The sequence below is a fragment of the Physeter macrocephalus genome, chromosome 10, assembly GCF_002837175.3.
Source record: "Physeter macrocephalus isolate SW-GA chromosome 10, ASM283717v5, whole genome shotgun sequence".
NCBI lineage: Eukaryota > Metazoa > Chordata > Mammalia > Artiodactyla > Physeteridae > Physeter > Physeter macrocephalus.
The window spans coordinates 68,890,483-68,900,820 of NC_041223.1; the positions used below are offsets into that span (position 1 = coordinate 68,890,483).

A 10,338-nucleotide genomic window follows, 5' to 3' on the forward strand; every position below is an offset into this window, starting at 1 on the left:
ATATATATGTGTTAGCATACGGTATTTGTTTTTCTTTTTCTGACTTACTTCACTCTGTATGACAGACTCTAGGTCCATCCACCTCACTACAAATAACTCAATTTCATTTCTGTTTATGGCTGAGTAATATTCCATTGTATATATTGCCACATCTTCTTTATCCATTCATCTGTCAATGGACACTTAGGTTTGCCCTTCGTATTTTCAATACTACAGTGGTTTATATGCTCTAATCTGCTTGTCTATATTCTCTGTCTCCAGGGTTGGGTTTATAAAGAGCCCTCTCTTCACTCAGAAATTCCCTCCCATCACCAGGGTACCTACCAATGTATGAAATTCTACTAGTCCCATCTCTAGGGTTTTACTTCTTTGGCTTTGTCTCCTATTAATAACCTGATGCTTCAGAAAGAACTAATGCACTAGGTATGCTCAGTTATTTATACCCTAGTAATATAGTTTTCATAAAAATCCTTTTCTGAGATTGGTTTTGAAAGGGAAGGAGGGGACTGGTTAAGGGCACTGGGTGGCCTACAGGCAGCAAAGCACAGAGTGAAGAAGTCAGGGCAGAAAGCGGCCACTGGGAGAACTGAGAGTGAGCCTTGCTGGCTTCTTTACAATTGCAGCAAGGACCGTCACCCTGATGCAGATCTTACCAAGGAGATATGTGAAAAGTAAGGGTTAATGCTAAGTATGTCTACATTTTCCTCTTGCTGAATGGGTAATAATGTCTTTTATAGTTAATTTCATTTTTTTTCACAGTTTGACTCTTCAGGGCTCATTCATTTGCATAATATGGAAGCTTGAACCTATATAGATGTTCTACAAATCAATGCAAGTAATTCTCATACTAAATCAGCAGCTTTAATTTAAGCTCATCATTGTTTGCATAGAAATCTTTATGCACTCATCTGCTTGATTTTTTTAATCACTTAAAACCTCCAACAGTGACACACTAAGCATCTCCCCATTTAGCCATCTCCAAAATTTGAACTAAATACTGAAAAATAAGCACAGTACATTCATACGCTTGATCATTTCCCAAATTAAGCTTCAAGCGTATGCTTAATGTTCCAGCAGCTCCAAGGATAATGCCGCTTGTCTAAAGATGACAACTTGGACGTCCAGCCCAGGATAGAGCTGAGTCAGCATTCTAAACAGTGACCCTGCAAACCCGGGGTAATCAGGGTCACTGCCAAACCAACTGCCTAGCGAGTCCTTTAAAACCATTCAAATCTCCTGTTGAAGGTTGCAACATGCTAATCTGGCAAGATAATCTCTTCCTGAAATTGACTAGAATGAGAGCAAAGGTTACCTGCTTTTATCTGCTACTGGCAGCTAATATTTCTAATTGGGAGCTCTAATGGAATTGGTTCTGAATGAAATTCTTCCTCTTCAGTAGAATAATCTACCTATTATAGGAATGGTTTCCTACACCTTTTCCTTCCTCATCCAAAAAGAAAGGAAGGAAGGAAGGAAGGAAGTCATGGGTTTCATGTTCTGTGTCTAGTTCTTCCTTTGTCTTTACATGTCATCACTTCCATGCTCTGATCCCCAGATGGACACTTAGAAATGAGGAATGCAATTCTTAGAAAGTGAGTCAGATGAAAGACAACAGATACATTCACTCAGGTTCACTGAGAAATTATTTTTCAATTTTATCTTTCAGATAGATGTCAATAAAATATCCAGTATTTCAGAGTGAGATGGCCTATATTTCCACTTCTGAGACCTGGTAGAGAGCAAAAAGGAAAAGGGGGCACAGAATAGCACAGTGGTTAAGAGAACAAGTTCTAGCATCAGACACCTAGTGTCCAATCCCAGCTCAGCTACTCATTAGCTGGATGACATCTGTGCCTCACCTTCCAATGATCACACCTGCCTCTAGGTGATTATATGGATTAAATGAGTTAATATCAGTAACACACATAGGAGGCTCCCAACACAGGTTAGCTACCACCAGAGAAAAAGAAAACAGAGGAGTTTTAGCATACACGAAAGTCAATTTGTTCTAAATAGACACTGTCCGCACTCCTAAATTGTGCTAAGAATGGTCTATATAATCATCCTCGGTCTGCAGAGGCTGGAGACCCTCCCACTCTCAGGTAGGCAGGGGCTTCCGATAAGCTGGACTCACATTTTCACTAGAGACCCTCGCCCCGGGGCCCACACACATCAGCCAACTGGGAGGGCATGGCTGTGTAGCTTCTAATCATTCAAATACTGTCAAAACGACCCTCAATGTGTCCAAAATAAGAATGCTAACTTGCCTTTTTTTCCAAGTATAGAAGCGAACAGTATTCTTGGCAATTAACAATTCTGTTTTTATCAGGTTCTAAAGACACAGGTAAATAAATCAATTCTGGACTCTGTATACAGGAACCATTATTTGCCAAAATGACTCCACGGGTTATAGCATGGTTTATGCAATACTCCAAAGGGCCACAGACAGGAGTAAATTAAAAGGTTTGGGAGAGCTAGCCTCCAGTTTCAGACAGGCCCTAATGGTAGCTCACTCCACAATTCCTCGGGGAGGGCAGCTCCAACCTCCCAACCAGGTCACATTCCCCAGTACATCCTCCAGTGCATAAAATACCTTTCCTTCACAGAACTTGCAATAAGTTATCTGTGGCTGTCTGATAAATGCCATCCCTCCTACCAGATGGGGTGCTTCATGGGGGCAGGGCCAGGACTGGCTTTGCTCTCCGCTAGCACCATGATCACCTAGCACTCCACCTGCCACGTAAGAGATACTCAGTATACGTTTGTTTAGTGAATGAATGAGGCACTTGCCCCTAAAGGATGGCATTTCTGGACACTTGGCCCATTTTATGGCATCCATGAGCTCCTGTTTCTCAGGAGAACACAGGAAAATAAAACCTGCCGATGATCTGTTGGTACGCGGAGACTAAGCAAACTTCCTGAGCAGCACCTTCACTTTGTTTCCCTACTTAAAAGAACAGGAGTAAACACGCTGGGCTCTCCCAGCTTTAAACTCCAAAGTGAGAGTCCAAGCTAAGCCTTCTATGGAGTAGACTTGTGAAGAGTCTGGAGGAAACTCCTGAAGCAATTGCCAGGGAGAGACAAAAGGATGGCGCAAGACTAAACTTGACAATGGACTTGGAAACTCAAAAAGTTTTCCTCTGTGACTAACCTGGAGTTTGTCCACATGCCAGCTGCAGGCTCAGAAACAAATGGAGATAATCACGAGAAGTATGGGAGGACTGGAAAGAGGAGGGTTTAAATGCTTGGGAAAGGAGAAGATGAAAGCTGACACAAGCAGAAGAGGCAGCCGCTCGCAGGGGGCATCCGCGCCGTGTCCTACTGCCACCAGGAGAGGAACGAAGAGGTCAGGGAGGCAAATGACACATCTCAGAACCAAAGGCCAATTTATTATCAGGCTGAGGAACAAAAGAGAAGTTAACCAGGGGAATATGCTGGAGAAGTGGTGATTATGAGGTCACTGGGGAAGACTGAGAGACATTTTGGCTGTAATTTCCAATGACTAGGATGGACAAGCACGTGAAATGCTTTCAGACTGGGGAGATTTATTATTTTGGAAAAAAATAGCTCAAGGAAAAACAAAGGCAACATTCCTGCCTGATTTTTGAAGTAGTGCCATTAGTAGGACAAGGTTCAATTTCCATATTCTTTAGAAGAGAAAGGGTCCTTGAAAAGGACATCCTGGTGGTTTTAAGCAGACTTCCAGCTTTAGGGAAGCTGAGGGGCATACTGATGGTAAGAGTAAGTTTCAGTTTTAGGGAAACTGACATTTGAAATTAACAAAAAGAAAAAAGAAGAAAAGGGAAAATAAGTAAAAACCTTGAATTGACAAAGAAAGAACTACTTTTCTATTAAATATCATCCCAGACCAAAAAAGATGAGTAATATTCTGGGCAATCTGAGTTTACAAAATGTTTAATTCACAGCAGGTTTCAGTTTGGACTTGAACAATTTGTAAATATTTACATAAAATTTAAAAATGGAATAGGAATGGGTTATACGCTGTCATCGACAATACAGGAGTGATTTTCTGTCATTCCCAAGGCCTTGGTGCTGCTTTCCCTAACTCGGCTTCAGCTCTGCCAAAAGCTTCTTATCTTCTTTTCCAGAGTAATGCCAATTTTTGCAAGCAGCCCTGACTTCTGAACTGCTAGTGCCTCTGACAGGGTCATATGTCACCGGAGCCTCTTCAACATCCCGACAAGGAAAGGAGGAGACAGGGAAGCAGATGCGGTGTTTGCTGTCTGAATCGCAGATTTTGACAGATATGTTGCATATTGCATTGTTCCCTGTTCCTTGTACGTGAGGGTAGGAACTGGGTTCTCTGTATGCTATGACCCCTACCCCCATGCCCAGTCATTGACTCAGGGCTGGATTGTGTATACAGGACAGGGAAATAACCTTTAGACAGTCAGGACAACACACACTGCATTCTGATGAAATTCTTTCCAACGAGAACCTTCCTCTTCTGTAGAATGGGCACAATGCCTGCTTCACAGGGTTGCCTTGAAGAGTTAACAAGATTATGTGCAGGGAAAGCAGTTAGCACTGTTTCTGGCACGTGGTGAACATTCAATAAATCACAGCTATTGTTTTGGTGGGTGTTCGCAAATGTCAAATTCTCCTGGAGGAGTCCTGAGGCATTACACAGGCATGTTACACCATTTGGTCAATAACAACTACATAGAGGGCAGGTGACCCGAAAGCAATGGATTATTTACCTGCAGAGGATTATACGGTGCCCTTGATATTAATTATTTGGACTTTCACGTTGTATTCTCTGTTAAAAAGAAAGCGATCGATCCCTGAGTGGGACTCAGTGTTGATTTCATTTGATTTAGAGTTCTGTTTTTCTTCCATTTTTCAATTTTCCTGACCGCTGTTAACCATTCACTTGGTGGAGACTCACAAACTGTCTCCTATGTGCCAGGCCTTTAGAAAATCACCAAATACAGAAATATTAAACAATAAGACGTTTTAGCTCACTCAGCAGCGGGAACCAGGCAGCCTGCAGGCCAGCTCTGGCGCTTACAGTGTTCCCACCCAGCGTTTAGAAAATGTTTGAGTGAATATTTAAAAATTAGGGGATTCCACATTAAAAGCCCTGATATCCAGCTTCCCTCGGAAAAATCAGAAGATGTGGCAACACAAAGCCAGCATTCCCACCCATTCCTGCCTGGCAACAGTCGACGACAAGGAACTGAGACATAGTAGTGGTTGCCTGCCACTCCACGTCGTGCCCCCTCCTCACGGAGACCAGCGAGAAATGAAAATGAAGGGCCCCATGTTCAAGAATTATTAAGGCTCTCAAGAAGGCAACAGCAGAAGACTAACCACGTGTGAGGTCCTTCTGAGAGGGGGAAGGGGCCCTGTGCAACAGTGCAGGTCACATGCCCATGAAACTGGTCCTTCTCTCCAAGCCCTCAGCCAGACAGGGAGGGTATTTATTTAACTGAGTATAAGCCAACATTTACAAGAAGCCAGACACTGTACCCCCTGAAATCTGAGGTATACAAAAAGTAGAGCAGTGGAGCCCAGCCCTGCTGAGCTAGACAGCCACTAGGATCTCTCTCCTCCCTTGTTAAGGCTGGATCCATACCAGAGACACTAAGCATGAGTTAATCCAAGTAAAATTAAACTGCTCCCAACAATACAGATTGGCCTGAGCCCTTTTGTTGGCATTACAGGAGCCCCGATCACAAATTCTGAGGAACAGCTCACAAGCGCTAATGAGTAAGTCCCCATTGGCTGTGCAGACAGTGGGCTCAGAAGTGAAGCGCTGGCCTAGGAGAGATGTGAATGTGAACCTGACCATCTGGCTCTCTGCGACTCACTTTGATCACAAAATGAATTGCAACAAATTGAAGAGCACATGGCTAGAGTTAATTGTCTCATCTGTAATCTGAACCTACTTTTAGGCAGTAATTATTACCCTCCATCAGGTGGAAACGTTTCTGACTACCACTGCAAAGTGCATTTTCCTGATGAACTGTAATGGATCATTAAATTCCATATCAGAACAATACTTTGCATTTATGCAGTGCCTTTCATCCAAGGATGTCAGAGTAGTTTGCAAATAATTAAGCCCCTCACACTGCAGCCAGAGGTGAGTGACTGGAAGGGACTTGCCTGAGGACACTGAGTCAAAGGCATAACTCAAAAGAATGGCTCTCTTCCAGGCACTGATAACACTGAAAAGTGACTTGCGGGGTGCGGGTGTCCCTGACTCCCTCCCTCCCTTACCTCTTCTCCTCTATGGAAAATGCTCACATGCAACATACAAAGAACTGACAGGTAACTAACAGGCATGCGTATAATTTAGCTATGAGCTCAGACACACACATATATGAGGAGAATGTTCTGTCACGTAATCCTGGCACATACAACACGAACTGACAATTGCAATCCACCTGCAGAACTGATGGACACCAAAAGAATTAACACATTTATGATTACCAAGTGGCAAACGTAATGTCTTCCAAAATCCAAAATGAAAGTATTATTCAGCACAAATAAAGTACGTTCTAACAAAAGTACTTCATTCCATGGTTGTGTTTTCCATTTCTGGGACCCCCATTTGAATGATATTCAAGTTTCAGGAACAGCAAATAGGATGGAAGTAGACAATGCATGCATTTTTTAAGACAGAACACTAGGAGGGAAAAACATTTCAGCCACTCAAAGTTTTGGGGTGAAATGATAAACTCCTGAAAACCTGAATTTATAATGGAAATGCTGACAGACCTTTCACGGAAGCAGTTTGAATGCAACGCTTATTTAGCAACCTCTCTTACGGACTAAAGACTAATTCTAACAAGATGTCATTTTGACTCACGTTTACTATTACCTGGAAGAAGGAAAAAAAGCCGTTTACTCGCGAGCTGCGAGCTGCCAGAGCACCAGGGTGGGGGCAATCTCACATTTTAAGCAAGACGCCGCCGCCTTACCAAAAGAGCCTCTCCACTGAAGGAGGGGCAGCCCTTCCCGCTCAGCTTCTTTCATGTCAGCCGGAGCCTTCGCAGCTCGACATGACTTTCCTACATGTTACATTTCAATGATCTGAGAAAACCGTTATCAGAGTTAACATCTCTAATTTTACTCTAAACAGACAAAAGCAAAATATCTCATTAGGCATCATCTCCGCCAAGGTTCGCACTAGACAGGAAAGGATTTTTATCTCAAGTAATTACCCTTTTTAATTAAACACACTCAACAGATGAAACGTACACAGGGAGTCAGAGACTGCAGCACCAGACAGTGACGGTGAAAACCGAGGAAACGCCGCGTCCAGCCGCCCGCCCCACAGCCGCGAGTGTGCAGCTCAGTCGGGGGTGAGGCGCCCTCGTCCCTCTTGTTTCCCAGGGCCCAAGGGTCGCGGCGACGACGGTGACCGGACAGGCACATTGCGAGGCGCTCCTTCTCGGGCCACAGACAAAACCATCGGACAGCGGTTATGCAGGAACTTCCCCCAAGTTATCAAACTCCCCTACCCGCGAGAGGATGCTGGGGATACCCTGCGCGCCCACGGCCCCCGAAGCCAGGGGTGCGCGGCCCCTTTCACACGCGTACACCCGGCCCTGCAGGCTTCCTCTCACGGTCCGAGTTCCTGCAAACCCTCGGCCAAACCGAGGTCGCCGAGATGCTCACTCGAGTCCCCTCTCGCAGCTGGGGTAGCCCAGGAGCGCCGCCCGCCTCCCTCTGCATCGGCGCTCGGCTCCTGGGCACCCACCCAGTGAGAGGAGGAAAAGTGCGAGACCCCACAGGGCGCCTCGGCGTGGGGTAGGTGGAGAGGTGTCCCCTGGATAAACTTCTCTCCTAGGTGGAGCTTCTGGGGCTTGCAGACTTTAGTGTGGGCAGCGAGAGGAGGGTGTGTGTGGCACTTTGATTTCATGCAGAATCTTGGGGGAGGAAGGTGCAAGATTTCCCTCTCTGAAGGCACGAGCCCCTCGGCCTGAGCTCCCTGGGACGCATTTCAATAACCCGGTCATTGGTAGTAGTGATTCCACTCAGCGCGCAGCCTAAGGTCTGCGCCGCGAGCCAGCAGCCTGCCTCTTCCCGGGACCCTAAACTTGGGCTTTGATGCCCCGCCAGTCGCTGTGGTCCCAGCTACCCGGCGGCGACTGACAGCCGAGCGCAAAGCTTCGCGGAGCAGCCCCGGGCGCGGACGCCGCGGGCAGGGAGGAGGCCGCCCGGCCTGGTACCGCGGTCGCGCGCTGGGGGCCGGGGCGCCCGGGCCTCGCGGGGCCGGGAGCGAGCCGTGGGTCTGACAGCTGCTTCGGCTCGCGCGGACGCGCGCCTCCCTCCAGCCCGCCCTCCCCACGCCTGACTTATTACCCTCTGCTCCTCCTCCCCCTGCTGTTCCAAAACACCCGTCGACGCGAGCAAAATACAATGCCGCCTCGCCCGCCGTAAACAGCCAGGCGAGAGAGCGCACGGTCGTCGCAGCGCGTCCGCCGTCTCGGCTTCCACCCCCTTACCGTTCCTAGAAAATGCCATAAAAGCGGGCAGGGCGCTCGGCGGGCGGCTGCGCGCCCGGCGGCCGCGGCTCCCTTCCCGCGCCGCTTCCCCACGCTTCCCCTCCTGCCCCGCGCGCGCGCTCCCCCCGCCAACTTGCCCCGCCGCCGCCCCGCCCGCCGCCGGGGCCCGGCACCCGCGGCCGGGGACTCACCTCGCCAGAGAACTTTGCGTCCTTTTCCGCCTCCTCTTCCCCGCGTCCTCCCGGTCCGCAGCCTGGGAGGGGGGGTCACCGAAAGCTCGCGGAGAGGACGCGCATCACATGGCAGCACGTTCCCAGCCCCCCGAGTGTGCCGGGAAGGGGGAGGGGAAGGGTCGAGGGGAGGCCGGGGAGAAAGCGAGAGCCCGGCGGCAGCGGGAGTGGGCAGGCGGGGTGGCTAGGGCGGCGGCGGGCGCTCGCGTTAGCGCTGCTGCGACCGCAGCCCGGGCGTGCACGGTCGCTGCTGCCGCTGCTGCTGAGGCGGCGGCTGCTCGGCGCTGTTTGCTCCGGGCCGCTCGGCTCCCGCTCTCCCCGGAACGCCCACACTCTCAATCGCTACATTGTTGACATTCGGCGCTGACGTCACCCGCTCCCCATTCACAATAACTTTACGGGAGCCGGGCAGCGCACCTCCCCGGCCGCTGGGGCGCCGTACGCCCGGCGACTAGCGTAAGCCGCTCCGCGAATGGCGCTCCGGGGGCTGGGGCGGGGGACGGGGGGGCGGGCGCGCGCTCGGCCGGCTCGCGGGAGGGGGCGCGCCTCACGCTGCCGCCGCCGCACTCCCCGCTTTGTGCGGCCGCGCGGCCTGGAGAGCCCCTTGCTCAGGGCCCGCCGGCCGCCTGGCTCGGTCCGGCCTTGCCCGCGACTCGCAGGGGCCTTGAAAGGCCAGGGCTGGGGGCTAGTGGGGTGGGGGGAGAGGTGAGGGCTGCTGTGGCACCTGGGGAGGGGGCGGCGAGCCCAGGGCACTAGACCCAGGAACGGGAGCCAGACCTCGAGACCTGGGATTCCGGGGTTGTCTAGCGTTTCCCAGGAGGACCAGGAAAAGATGCTCCACGGGGCCCTCGAAGCTGACCGGTCCCCCTCTTGGGAGGGGGTGGGGCGAGGAAGAGTAGCTTCTGACCTAACACTGATATTGACGTTTGAATCCTTTCCAGGAGGGCCTCGGCCTGTCCCACCGAGGGAGCCTCTAAGTCCCCACGCCAGGGTTTTAGAAGGGGCGCGAGCGAGCAATCGCGAAGCTCACTGAAAAGCCTACCTCCCAGCTGCAAATCCCTAGCTCCTGATGGGTTCCAACCTCCCCCCTGCCGCCCGCTCGGGAGGCCGCCAGGGTGATGCTGTTGCACTTTAAGGCCATCGTGTGGCTGCCCTGTCGGAAGAAAGCTTGATGATGGTAAGGGTTTTACAGAAAGTAATTAGGACTTCGATTGAACGAACATTTGCAATAAAAGAAGGTTGTGTTAGCGTAGTGCTGGTGCCCGCCACTTTACGCCTGTCGAGGCCAAGAAATTCTGCCACGTTCCCTGAACACCTATAACTTGGGCCCCTTGTGTACAGGCAGTATCGTATTATTACATGTGGTGCTGATCTTTAATGAATATTATAAAACTTTGGCTCGCTCAACCGAGAGAAGGATCATAAATTCCCCCCCCCCCACCCCGGAAAATGGGCACTGGCCTATGCTGAGGAAGCAGTGAAGCGCTACCCTGGGAGTCTCGTGATATCAGCCAAAGTATTGCTCTGAACCACCTTCGTTTGAGGGCAGAGTTTTAAAAGGCCCCATTTTGAACGTCTGCGTGGAAAGCTAAGCGATGGCTGAGAGGAAGCGGAAGAGGCCAAGGTAATTT

General features: G+C 49.8%; 1 long non-coding RNA gene across 2 annotated transcripts in view; it reads right to left on the reverse strand.

Moving 5' to 3' along the window:
* LOC114486984 (uncharacterized) overlaps nucleotides 1-9,133 on the reverse strand; it is a 204,440-nt gene extending 195,307 nt beyond the window's left edge. Inside the window, exon 1 of one of the 2 annotated variants that reach the window (XR_003681532.2) lies at nucleotides 8,669-9,133. This is a non-coding gene — a long non-coding RNA (uncharacterized lncRNA). The remainder of the gene's footprint in view (nucleotides 1-8,668) is intronic. The other variant, XR_003681531.2, reaches the window with a different exon arrangement.
* Between the last annotated feature and the right edge of the window lie 1,205 nt (nucleotides 9,134-10,338).